Below are 14,594 nucleotides of genomic sequence, written 5' to 3' on the forward strand. Positions count from 1 at the left end.
AGTTACAGAATTCGCACACAAAAAATTACTATTTCTTATGACATGTCATAAAACACAGAATGGCTCAATAGCCCAGACATTAGAAGAGTCACTTACAATATGGGAGATCCAGGTCTGAGTCCCCAGTCCAGCAAGCATCTCAGCATGTGTACAAAGAGAAACAGCTTCGGATGGAGAGGCTTGAGAAGCTCTCAGTATTTCATAGGCTAGGGTGGGGAGCACTCAGCTACAGTGAGGGCCCACAGCCCTGACCTGAATCAGGCAAACCCATGAGATTAAACTTGAACCCTTCACGACCCACTTAGGTGCTCTCTCCATCAGGTATCGGCTATTTAACTGAATGGTCTTTGTAGTTCTGGTCCTGACTAGAAACTCATTCCCAGATCCAAGATAGCTTTCCCAATTAAAATTTCTTCAAAATCGATGTGTTAGAAACTAAGCTCCCATACTGGCATACCACCACTAGAAATAACATCAGAAATCATGCTCAGCCCTCTCCCCACTCTGATAAACCACCAAAACCCCCAGGGACTACCTGTGTTATTTGTGCAGCATACCTTCCCTAAAGGCTCCAAAGAATTACCTTCAACCAAGGCATGCACCTATTTCTATGAAGTTACCTTTACACGTACACATGCATACTGGTTTTTTTTTAGGTCTATTCCTTCCCTCCCTTTTTCACATGTACTTTTTTTGGCTACACCACAATCTCATTTCCCCCATGAATGCAGAGCATGGATGATGCTGTTGTGTCAACCTGATTACCTAATGCTGATAGGGACTCCTCAAATGGAACATGAGAGCAAGCTAAATAGCAAGGTAACACAACATGAAAGCAAACGTCCCAGTTTACACCATCCCTGGAAACGCAGCTGCTAAAGCTGAAGTTATACAATGAGTCTCAAGCTCTAGAATGAATAAGAAAAGGGTCAGGCTGGCTTTTGATGGTCAAAAAACCAAAGATAACCCACATCCAACCCCAAATAAAACACGATCATGAAGAGACAGAGCCAAGCCCGCTAATGTATTTCTAGGTCTTTGCTCCTGCTCCAATTATTAATGGGAGGAGGGGTGGGGCATCATTTAAAAAAAAAAAAAAAAAAAAAAGTTATCCCTACTGTCCTTTCCTGTGAAGCCTTCCTAGCCATCATGGACTAGATGATCTCCTGAGGTCCCTTCCAACCCTTACGATTCTGTGATTCTGTGATTTTTGTAAAACTTCTGGAAGTCAACTTCAGCCTCACTCAGCCTGGGTTCATCCCATCCTAGCAGGCCCTCCCAGGCATATTAACAATAGTCAAAAAGCCCCAACATTAACCCCTGCAACACCCAATGCTGTTACAGTTCCTACAGACGCAAATGCTGAAGAGGCAGCGTGTGACTTTTCTCACCCCAGCCCCAGCAGGTGATTGGAGTTTCCATGGATAATCCCGGCTATCAGAAAGAAAATCTCTGCCTCTGAGGTGACCCATTAGCACAGAGTTCAGTGATCAGTAGGTTAACACGCCATCAAAGCATCTCTCTGTGGGGCTTAGGAAGGGTAAAGAAAACTCCAACAGAAAGAACAAAAATACCTACAGAGCTTATATGTGGTTATACCAAGATCTTCATGAACAGGTTGAATTCAGCTCAGAGGCTATTCTCTTCCCTAGGGCAAGACCAGCAATAGCAGCAATCCTGACATTATTCTCCACAACTTCCCTTGAATGTCACTTAAATATGCAAAACAGAAAATGGTTTACAATGAGGTAGGTTGTTTGCTCTCCCATGTAATTTAGTAAGGTTGGACGGATACCATTCTGCATCAGCTACTCCACAACGCTGTACACGCTTGCAGTTTACGGTCCCTGGTTATAAATGAGACACCTTTTTTTACCCGTTACCAACAGGTAAGCCACATTAACACAGGGTAATGATATACACACAGGCAGCTACTGAAGAACAGTTTATGCTCTGTAAGGACCATGCAAGTTCACCAGTGGTAAATCATTTGTATGCTTACAGTAGTAAAAGGCACAGTACTAGTAAAATACAATAATAGTAAAAACTGTCAAGGCTGTGATCATCTAGGGATGTACAGTCACAACAACGCAACTCTGAGGGTGTGGACTAATACCTAGTGATCTACTGTGTCCAAATACATCATGCTAAGTCCCTTTTTAACAGCTATGCTTTCTTTCACTTCTTACTGGTTGCCTTTTGGCCAAGATACTAGACAAAAGAACACCCCTATCACCTTCAAACAGAAATAGATAAATTTGGGTAAGGAAGAGGCAAAAAATAGGGAGGTTTCAGCTTGCATTTATCATTTATTCATAAACCCCAAAGAGATGTGACAGTGCTGTCCTCTATAAAATTCACTGGTTAGAAGGCAGCTGATTCTTTTTTTTTTTTCCCTTCCCAATGCCCATGTACTGGAATAGCTCCATAATGAGATAATTTCCCAGCAGATTAGTTTTATTAGTGTTAATTGTCCATATAACGCACATTTCTGTCTCGCCTGTTGCATTTCCCCAAGTAGTTTCTTAATGTTTCTAGTGTTTGTGATAACAAGTGTTCTAACCAAAATGTGGAATGTATGATGCACACAGGAAATAACGATCGTTGCGATCATTAAATATATACGTGTTTTTTCTACAGGTTCTCATATAGACTGCTTTGCTTACCTGGAAACCACCACTGTTCTTCTCCTTTACTCGGTAAGTCTTAAACTGGTGGATAGTGGCTTACGTTACATGCCCCGTGAGTGCAAAACTTTGGTGTTAACAAGTAAAGTTAAGGATCTAACGTGAGCCCTATCTTGCATTTCCTTTTATTTGTTAGTTTGAGTCTCAAGCTTGAAGTTATTTTAACACACTTTTGTTTTCAACACGTATTCAGTATGTGTCTAACACCCTCTGGAGTTGCAAGCCACCCTCCCACTCACTCCCAAAAATCTTCAACCAGTGCCAAAGCCTATATTTTCTTAACTTAAAGAAGTAATTCCAGGGCTGTCAACTGATAAATTTCATTCAGGGAAACACTGTGTTCTTTAAGCAACACATTAATCTTCTCTGAGCTAACCATAGTAAACATCAACGTTGAATTGTACAGATTTCACATGTTGCTGCCAGGAGAGAGTTTTAGAAGAATTATCCCCTTTTTAGGTAACCTGGCTTTTAAAATTACACCCTAGAATATGCAAACAAAGAAGACTAATGAACTCAGCAGCCTGCATGCATTGAGGAGGCTGTTGAAAAAGATACTGTGAGTAATGGAAAAAGGTTCATTTTTCAAAAGCTGTAGGGAGCTCCCTGCGTGAAGGTAGGCGAGGGAGAATCTCTCTTTCACTGTGGTTATAACAGTTTGCTGTAAACACTCATTTCCCGCCTGTTATCAGGGAATATCCTGCAGGGGTGTGTGTTCTATGTCACCTTGAACAACTCATGAAGGAGGAGGAATTTTTCTCTCTTAATAACCCACTCACCTCCCCAGCATTATTTTTTTTTTTTATCTTTTAAACTGAGATATGCAAGAACATCCATTAACTACTGTCCAGCTCCTCTTAGAAAACCACAGTTATTGAGGCACTGACCCCGATTCCTAATATGACAGCAGACAGAAGTTTGAGCAGAACTTCTTGTTTTCTGCTACTAAAAGCAGTGCATATAGGATAGCAGGCTTGCTGCACCGAGTACGGCCATCTACATACATCCAGAAACGGATGCTTTAAAACGCTGCCTCGACATTACTAAGAGGTGGTATTTTACACGACCCGCACTACTTTCAGTAGTAGGAAGCAGACTGTGTGTATTTCTTCTCTGATGCTAACTGACCTTTTCAAGCACGTTGCTAAATGAAGAAACAACCTGATATTCCCCTGTAACCGTATACAAAACCCCCGCAGGCAGAACATCCTTGCGCAGCAGGCAGCGCTACGCCTCAGTGGCAACGCGCGCCCAGCTCTTGACGCAGTGCCCTCGAAGGGCAGCGAGCCGCCTGGGACGTGGGAGGTAAAAGTAACCCTAAATCAATGACTTACCCTCAAACGTCTCGTTTTAAATCTGTTGCTTCCACCTGGTCATAACACGAAGCAGGACTGCTATGATTCACCAAGAGGAGATTAAACTTGACAAGGGGGATTTATTTAATGTTGCTCAAATAACAGAAACATGAAATAAAATTGCCCTCGGTTCAGCCAAGATTTCTCTCGCACTCCCTCTCCGTCTCTCTTTCCAGGACTGCTACGTAGTGGTCTATAAATACCGGCCCCAACACTTGCTCAGTGCTTTCCTTGCCGATGGCACAGGTCGGTGTTACTGTACACCGCGGCATGGCTCAGATGAAGTTCTCAGCTGCTCAGACAAAGCCATGGACTGGCTCCCCACCCCGCCTGCCTGGAAATACCGTGCTGCTGCCAGCTTTACAGATGCTGCGAGCCTTTCCTGCAGGCCCAGATCAGGCCCAGAAGGGCAATTACGAGGCTCGGCTGACAAAAAAAAATTACAGCTTTTTGCAAGCAGGTGGAAAAATGGAGGGGGGGGGGAGGGGGGAGAAGGGGGAGGAAGCATTTCTGTTTCAGCCCCCTTACAGTGCACATCTAGATGCCATCTAGCTATGATTACAGAATTTAATTCCCAGATAATATGGATGTTAAAAAAAGCTGCAAAAACATTTTCTATAAAACAAGCTCTCCAAATTGAAGGAGGTGTGTGTTTGTCATAGAATTCATACAAGAGCTTTAAGACTATATGGGTACTCAGAGCGTGATGAAAAATACACGCTAATGTCACGTCTCAACATTTTTGTCAGTAGTCAGGTATGTGGTGCCCAAATTAGTATTTCATAATTATGCACAGCGTGACAGTGAGAATGAGACATCACTGGGGCAGGAACACGTGATCCTGCCCTGCAATAAATATGAGTTTCAAAGTTTAAAAACCCTTCCAAAAAGCAGAATCACAATCTCTATGAACCCCCCAGGAAACTGGGCTGTTAAGAGATGGGTACGTTGAAGTGGAAAACTGAGGGAAATTGAAGATGGCAAGACCAGCACAAAGTACTCTGTATTTGACGCATGCCCTCAGTGTACACTGGGGGACAGGCACCACGAATGCAGATAAACGTCCTGCCTTTCATCAAAACCTTAGATGGCATAACTGGGAGGTTTTGCCCAAGTGAAACATAAACCACTTCATAACTGCATTAACCACTAAGAGCTACAGGAGTTTATCTCAAATTCAGTGTCTTTTTAAGGTAGCTTATGACCACAGAATTTTCTTTGCCCTCCACACCTGCCCCAGAACGTTATCTATACATAAATTTAAGCCTGTTCCAATGCTTACAGGACCATCAAGCTTGTGTGACTGCAGTTTCTGCAGGCACTGGCACAGCCTGGCATATTCCAGTGGCTAGCATCCCTGAACACCTTTGAGGTTACCACTAAAGCCATGGCCAGTGCTTACCTACCCATTTGCAGTTCAGTCAGGTGGAAAAGTTTTAACAGGAAGTTTGGAACAAACTGAATTCACCTTGTGCATCTATCGAAAGATATGTTAACTCTTACTGCTTTACTTTCACTGCTTACATCAATAACAGCTTTTGGAAGTGCTCCTAGTACCTAGTTCACAGAGTTAGTGACCTGGTTTCAGCTGGGATAGAGTTAACTTTCTACCTAGTAGCTGGCATAGTGCTGTGTTTTGGATTTAGGATGGGAAGAATGTTGATAAAACACTGATGGTTTAGTTGTTGCTAAGCAGTCAAGGACTTTTCAGCTTCTCATACTGGCCTGTCAATGAGGCGGCTGGGGGTGCACAAGAAGCTGGGAAGGGGCACAGCCAGGACAGCTGACCCAAACTGGCCAAAGGGATATTCCAGATCATATGGCGTCATGCTCAGGATATAAACTGGGGGGCAGTTGGCCGGGGTGCAGCCACTGCTCAGGGACCGGCTGGGCATCGGTCAGTTGGTAGTGAGCAATTGTTTTTCATTTGCATGGCTTGTCTGTCTTGGGTTTTATTTCTCTTTTTGTTATTTTCCTTTTCATTGAAATTTATTATTATTACAATATTTTATTTCAATTATTAAACTGTTCTTATCTCAACACACAAGTGTTCTCACTTTTACTCTTCTGATTCTCTCCCCCATCCCACCAGGGGGGTGGTGAGTAAGCAGCTGTGTGGGGCTGAGTTGCCATCTGGGGCTAAACCACGACAGTTAGTAAAGGGGGTGGGGGGGGAAGTGTCTCCTGTGCCCCAGTTTTAGAAAGTATAACTTACATTAAAATCTCACAACCAGAGTGTGCATAATGTAGAAGTGGATGCTAATTTGGGTCATCCTACTATTTCTAGAGTTTCTGAAAGACTCCAACAAAATTTTCAGTAGCAGGAGAGCTTTGGAGGAAATGCCAACTACGCCTTTCTAGGTCCTCTCCTACTCTGACCGCTGAAGCTGATAGGCCAAACCATGACATGCAAAGTTAAATGTGTGCAAGGTATAGCTGAATCACAGCCTGCAGTTTGTGAAAGGAGAATGATAGCTCAAAAAAAGTAAATATACTACTGCTGCTTTTTTGCCTGCGTTTTGCATACCCAGCAAGTCTGCAATTTAATAACGAGACAGTTGTTACTACATCACTTAAGCTCAAAAGTCTTAAAATGCAATCTGGTTAGCCCTAAATCTAGATTCTACAACTAATATTAATCAAAGATAATAGGCTTACTTAAAATATGCCAACAGTATCAAATTTTAAAAGGGTATTGTAGTTAGGTAAGAAAATCCCCATGGGACAAAGAACTGTATATGAAGAGTATGGACCAGTACAGTTCCAAAATCCCCTTTTAGCAACATGAATAATACCAAAGTTTCATATTCACCTAGTCTGACTTAAAAAAAAAAGAAAAACCTGCTGAATGAAATAACTTGAAAAAAGAAAACCAATAGTGTTAAAGATTCAAGTTATTTGGGAAGGAAGAAAGGAACGCATCCATCAGCAAGAAAAGTATTATAAGGAAAAATTATTTCCAGTAACGCTATAAAACTGAAAGACTGTAGCAGACACTAAACTCTGAATTGCGCCCAGAAGCCTGGATTTTTGCAACTATAGACCAGTTTAAGTAATGAAAAATATTCCAAATATTCTGTGTATTTTTAAAAGCATATCATTCTGTTTTCTTTTATTGCATCAGTTATGATACAGTAAATCATGCCTAAAGTTCTGAAACCACAAAATAGCTTTAAAGGTCTGCAAGATTATTTTTAAATCTTTTGAAAAGTACCTTAACATATTCTGCCATTACCATATGAGAATCTCCATCTGTGTTTTCATGGTACATTGTGGTTTTGTTCCCTATAATGAATGAGCAAATTTTATTCTCATTTAAATTAAGACTTCTTCCTTCGTTATTCCTACCAAACAGGGGGAAAAGTCTATGTCAAAAGCCAAACTTAGATTATGACTCGATCATGTAGGTTCAAAAAGCTCTAGGCCTATGAGGCCTGCAGACTTAAATATGCCCCAAGTTCTACCAACAGCAGACTTATTCTTTACCTCTCTACCCACCATTATCACACTGGATACCTCCTGTATTAGTCACAAGTAGCTAAAAAATGACTTTTCAGACATTATTGTTTGTGTTTATGCATGTTTACTTGTTTCTGTTTGTGTAATGACCATGTTTTCATGCTTAGAAAGACTCATGTACTAGCACAGCTGGTGCTTCTGTTCCTACTTTGGGAAACTGTGCTCACTGCTTGGCTGAGAGATGGTCATTGAACGAAGGTGGTCGCTACAAGGAAAACCGTGCAATAAGGAATTCTGATTTTTTTATTCCATACTTAGAGGTTCTGAACTTTAGCACCTTCAGAGAACTTAATTTTGATTACAGATATGAGATGAGAAACTTCAGATTGCTTTTACAAAATCCAGAGAATCTGAAGACATTGCTAGAGGCATTCAGTTCTTCCACAGGTTTTGTGACTCAGTGCAGAGTCATTCAATGTTACACAATGTATATACCATCTGCAGCATTATGTTAATTGTCCTCAATTGGGGAACTGCAAGTTTGATCTGAAAGTTAATTTCAAATAATGTTTCTTCCCAGCAGGAGGTTTCCAACCACTTACACATTTACAAAAAATAATAATAATCTCGTTAAAGCCACTATTAGGGTGCTTGACAACTAGGGGCCTAATTCTGTAATGCTTACTCAATGAATACACACTTTGGTCCAGTGCTGTCCTGAGTCCCACCAGATGAAGGACCCACCCTCTCACAGTAGGGCCACTGTGAATTTCTGTGGGGAGCAATCCACTCTCAGGTGACTGCGCTCAGCTTCTCCCGTGACTAAGAGCCTGTTAAGCCTTTAGGCTGGCCCATGTAGCCAACGGGTGGTTCATCCCAACCCTGCTGAGGACAACTAGACTAACTGCTGATGACAGCTGTACCATTTGGCTGTAGCTATACACCTCTGTCTTCACACCTGTACCTTGATTTCTGCCCACTGTTGTCCCATCTCTCGTTCATGCTCCTGACTCCTTATAGGCTTTACCCAACCCTCAGCTATCTTCTAGAATAGGTTCTGATGGCCTTAGGCTCTCTGCTCCCCTCCTTGCCTTCTCTTCTTCTTATGCTCCTATCTTTGGTTGCTCAGGTTCCTAAGTTCAGCTCAAGTTCAGCTTCTCCTGACCACATTTTCTGGCTCCAAACTTGTTCCACCTTGATTTAAGGAGATGGCCCCAACTGCCTTTGGATTCCCTAAGGGGTCAAGGTTCCCTGAGGATTTTCACCAGTTACCTTCTCTCTCTAACTTCCCCGCTGTGACAAGATTTTATGCAAATTTGTAACCAGAAAGGTACTGGAAAAAAAAGAATTTTTCAACAATCAGTCAAGCACTGACCCCGAGCTATTCCTAATTACCATTGCCTACATTATCAGTATCCCTTTCCGGAAACCACTGCACCATGCTAGGCTCATTATAGCTGGTAACAGAAAAATCTTCCACCCAATTTCTTAGAAAGGTATAATCTGTAGGCATTCACGGCCAAAGAAATGCCATTTACATCAACTCTAATATACTGTCTTATCGATACCAAGAAAACATACATATAATGTTTGTCCACACATACTTCACAGCTACTTCCCTTTCACACAATGCATTCTTATTGAGATGTTAAAGTATCTAGCGCAGAAATTTTAGCAAAAACATAATTTATGGAAGACATCTATATCTAGAAATAATGAAAGTAAATTATATCACAAATTTTTAAAAGCAAGGTCTTAGACTTCATAAACCAGGAGGAGTCACCTGGCTTCTAATGGTGTCATTTCTCCATTTGAGAGACCACTAAAATTTGCAGAAATTATAGCAGGGATTTTGTCATACAGTAATATAGAACTGTCCAGAAAGTATGAAAATTAATGTCTGCTTTGTGGGTGCATTCCCTCTCACAAAAATTAAAATAAATTTAAACTTTGTGTTCTCACACTGACATAAATTGTAAGTGTTCGCCTCTTGCCTCTTTTCTCTTTGATGCCCAGACAGATCACGCCTGTTTAATTGAAGAGGAAATGGACATGACAGTAACAAAACAGTTGGGCAGTGATGCATACCTTGGGAAGACACCATTAAACAGTAGTTGTGAAGAGAAGCTGTTAAGCATAGCTCAACCAACCACTTCGGGTTACGTTCATTCTGAAGATGATTAGCAGAGGATCCATCAAAAGAATACTACTGTTTACATTCAAAAAGATCATTTCTTACAATGAACCAAACACTTCCATCAAAACCTTGACAATGTTGCAATTGGAAAAAAGAAAAACCACCCCCAAAACTCAAACTAGAAAGGCTAGACTTGCCAAGTGATCGCTAAATTCAAACTTCGGATTACAACACATTCAGACTTCCCTGTGAATGGACGCTTACACGCCATAGCTAAGGCCATGAAGCTTTATTCATGTCTGCAGAACCCCTACTCAGTCTGACCTCTGGGCACGTGCGACGAAGATTGCCAGGAGGGAAGCTCGTAGGAAGTGAGTGAGTCAGTTGTTCAAAAACTAACACCAGCTCCCAAAGTTAATTTCAGCCACTTTTAAAATTGCACACAACCCAGCAGCTTCCAACCAAATCAACCCCCATTTGAAAAATTCTGAATGTTTCTTGTCAGAATTCAATCATGCATCATCTGTCCCAGCAGGGCATGGCCATATGCCCACCTCAAGGGTGCCACAGAGGAGAAGTAGGGCTTCAAACTGTGTTTACCCTTCTGGCTCCGTATATCTGAAATAACACCTCGAAGGTATTGCAGAAAAACACGGGAGAAGTCAAATTTCTGCCTGACCGACAACACAACAGAAATAGATCCCCTGCTTAGAGTTCTCCCTGTAATGCAGTAACTCCCTGCCAAACAGAAGTGCACGTGGGAACACGACAGCGTCCCAAGGCAGCGCCACTACTAACAACTAGCAGGTAAGTTATCATTGTTACTTTTAACCTGCACTAACTCATTGGCCTCACGATAAGGGGGGGTAGGGAGGGAAAATCACCTCACTGCCAAAGCAGATGCTTCCCAGTGAACCCCACAGGCAGAGGAAAGATGTGGTTCATGCCATGCCTTATATTTAGCTTTCATTCAGCATGCAACTTCTAGCATTGGATGTTATACTTCGCTAGTCAACAGATAAAGAAACTGCAGTTAAAACAACACTTGGGTCACTAACAACAACCTCCAAAATCCTAGAAGGCTAAAGTCAGAGGAGAAAGATTCTCAGTAAACGTAAGGGGATGTCTGTGGGTCTAGTAGAAAACGTTTTTAGTGAGCTGTGGGAAAAGAAGCTGGTGCATACCTGAGCTTTTATGGCCTGAGGTCAAGCATAAGGAATAGTTTTTAACACACCTCATTACAGCAAGGTAGCTCTCTACACTTTACAAAAATTACTTCCTCGTCTCTTAAAGCTGATGAACAGCAGGTCCATGCCTTAGTGATGGTTTAGTGTAATAATGCTTTCTCATTTACTCACTCAGCTGACACTCATTTGAGACACTAATCTTTAAAAACGAAGTTAGTCAAAACATGTTGTACTCATTTTTTTAAATCTAAAACTAATTTAGCTGTTTAATCAGAGAGTAAAGCAAGAGTAATCTTCCAGCTATGTAAAGCAAGAGTAATCTTCCAGCTACATCACCGTGCTTCCCTATTCAGAACGCCATAAACAACAGAAGACACAGCTATAGCAGAAGACAACTACAGCAGAGACACACTATAGATAACTTGTTTAGAATGCCATCTTCTTGAATTATTTCCTATAAAAGGTCAGTAAACAACTTTAACCACATAGTCTAAACATCAGTGTGACATTTATTATACAGTCAAAAATCTGTTACTAATACCTTGCCACTTTGATACATCTCTACATCGCTTCATCTCTGTTTTGTCTGGCAAAATTAGATGTATTATCACAAAGAGCTAGTTTCATACAGTAATGCAGAGGCTGGCAAGTTCTTAAAATGAAAACAGATCAAGTGGCATTTCTTTCCCACTGAACAAATCTAGTCCCTGATGCCAGAATTTATAGGAGTAAATGAATCACACCCATCTATTTACCAAAAGCGGCTGCAGAGTTCATGTTACACAGTCGACTCCTTACTAATGAGTTCTTCCAATAAAACATGTTTTGGGTGCCACATGACTGAGCAGTGAAGTGAAGGCGACCTGATCCTGTAAATTATTTCAGTCAAAGTTATCAGAGACGTCACTGTTTCCTAATGTTTCGTGCAAGTTTTAAAGCCTGTCTGTATGAAAGAACACCTGGGAAAATGTTGAAAGGTGGAGGAGAAAAGGCAGAAGGGTAGAGTAAGTTGTCACAGACCTCCAGTGGGAAAGCAAATGTTCAAAATAATGTAATTAGCAGAGATCATTTTCAACACGCTAAATTTGCAATACATATTTCTCCATGTATGCTTTCCTTTGGAATGGCACTCTAGAGCAGGTCCTTGTTTTTGCACATCCTTCCCTAACCTAGCAACAGAAACCAGATGACTCCCCCCTTCTGGGGATTATAAAAACTTCTAATTGTTTAGATACATGTATACACATCTCTGGAATCACCTACGTACCTAATACAAATCAATGTAAGAAATCTGTCTAGAATAGAGATAAAATTCTATCCAGTCAAATTCCTTTCTAGCAATTCAGCTCAGCGTATGTGAAACAGTTTTAATTCCACCTGCATTACAAACTCTAATGAAAGGATAATCTTCCTTCCAAAAAAATTGTTTCCTTAAGTTTTCCTCCCAAGCTCAAAAACAGGAGTTGAGGCATAACTAAAATATCACCAGTAATTTTAAAGTTTAAAGCATCCTTAACAAGCACCTCAGGTATTCATTGAACACAGTACCAATAAAATAGCTATCACTGAAGAAAGGGGCTTGCAAAACAGAGAGGAAATAATAAAACCACAAAAAGTCCCTCCATTTATGAGAAGACCTCAGGATTCTCCACATTCCTTCAAGTAAAAAAGCTTTATGATTCTAACAAAATAGCTTGGGGAAAAAAGCCCACAGACAGTAAGCCGCACACGGCTACACACATTGTTCTGGTTCTGGAAGATGGAAACCTACGTTTTGAGAAATCTGAACTTCAGGTTCCTGTGATTCTGGGTTTCTGGTTTCTTCTCCCTCGCAACCTTAATGATTAGTCTGTTTTTCATTATAAACCCTGATCTCTTCAGCTAACAAACCATCTCTTCCTCCTCAGGTCTGACAAGCACTATACACATTTTTAACAGCAGCACTGATTTGAGTTTTACTTAGGTGTGTTGTTTGCAGTGTGCGTACAACTGAAGCACAAAAAGGGAACTCTAAAAGGAAGATAATCTCCCAGTGTTGCCAGGGCTGACTGTTATATTGTTTTAATCAAACATACCCCAAAGTAAGTATTTCAAATGCCAGGCGAAAAAAATATGTAAAACCCCCCCTGCAAACAAACCAATTTTCTTTCTCCTCCTTGATGATGCCCATTTGAAATTCTGAACAAGTGCCAAACATCGCAATAAGACCTTATCATACTCAATTCATCCTCACATTATAAGCCATTCTAATAATCTTCACACATCAGAGTGAATTCTATTCAGCTTTAAAGAATTTATCTGTAGGCAGCTCAAAGTAAAACAAAATTTTGATTTTGCGAGTTCACTGGAGCTCTGTGAATCCTGCATTGTAAGACTTGTTAGCTTTTGCTCATTAAGTTAACGGAAAACAGACCAATTTAATTCCTAATTATGTTATTTTCTTAAATATGCCCATCCATGATACAGATTTGTCACATCTGAAGAATTACAATGTGGAAAAAGGACGCTCACCCAAAGATTATTGCTCTACAACACATGTGGGCCATGCTGTCACAAAGGCTTTACGTATTTAAGAACAGCCTTCATCCAAACACTGTTTAAGGGTCCAACCTTACAAAACATTGAATCTACTCAGAGTAATCAACAGTACGCTCAAAAGACGGATCTGCGGAACCAAATGCTACGAATTTGGCTAAAACAAACGTGCAAGAGCACTGCTTTCCTTGCAGGCTAGTGAACGCATGTAAAATATATGATGATGCATAACACACTCTTTATAAGGGTGGCCAGAGGGAACTGCCTCTTAGCTGAAATAGCTCAGAGGGGAACGGGTGGGAAGAGAAGATGGAACATACACCGGGCCCTGCTAGAGGTCCGTTATTAACTACTCTCCACCGTACTCCCATTCCAGGCATGCTCTTGCTCTTTCAGCATGCTGTTGCTTACCTTTGACTCTAAGGGTCTTTGTTTCCAAGTAATAAATATTTCAGGCTCCAGGGAGCAGACAGGAAGATCATACATGACTCCAAAAAAACCTTCACTGTTGATAGATTATTCTAAGTGCTTATTCATTATTAGCTGAAATGCTATTGACTGCACACTTAATAAATAGCCTATTTGTTCTTTTCAACTGAAGCAATACTGTAACAGGACTTCTGAAGAGAAGACCATTAAAAATATAAAGACATCACACAGCAGGTAATTTGGGGAATGTGGTTTCAGTTTTTTGTTCATTGCAGCACAACCAACAAATGCGGCATCAATTAGAATTTCTGCTGCTTGAATAGAAACTTAGTGCAGGCTACTCATACACCCTAAGAACGATCTAGATATTTTCAACGAATGAGGCACTGAGGTAAACTATAACTACATTAGCGTAGCTTTATAACAACACAGTGTAATCCTTTTCCTCTTCTCTGGACAAAAATGGCAGCCTCGGCTCTGCCAGGGAATAAATGCTGCCCTGAAGCACAAGACAACGAGCCAGGTGAAGAGCCCGCTTTGCTGCCAACCACTAGCAAGTTGTCAGAGCAAAAGCCATAGAGCTGAACATTTTTTCCCCCTTAACTTGTTTTTAAAAGGAGCCTAATTTAATTTAGAAGGAGATGAAAATATTCCCATTTTAAAGTTCTTTTGTTCTAAGTCTGTCTATTTAAGTATTTTCAGCTACTCACTAAACCACTGTTAATTAATGCACTGCTTTTAAGACCACGCTTAATAAATGATGTGCTAGATAACTGTCACTTAATGACTATCAGAAGGACAACCA

Source organism: Egretta garzetta, unplaced genomic scaffold, assembly GCF_000687185.1.
Source record: "Egretta garzetta isolate BGI_Z169 unplaced genomic scaffold, ASM68718v1 scaffold72, whole genome shotgun sequence".
Lineage (NCBI taxonomy): Eukaryota > Metazoa > Chordata > Aves > Pelecaniformes > Ardeidae > Egretta > Egretta garzetta.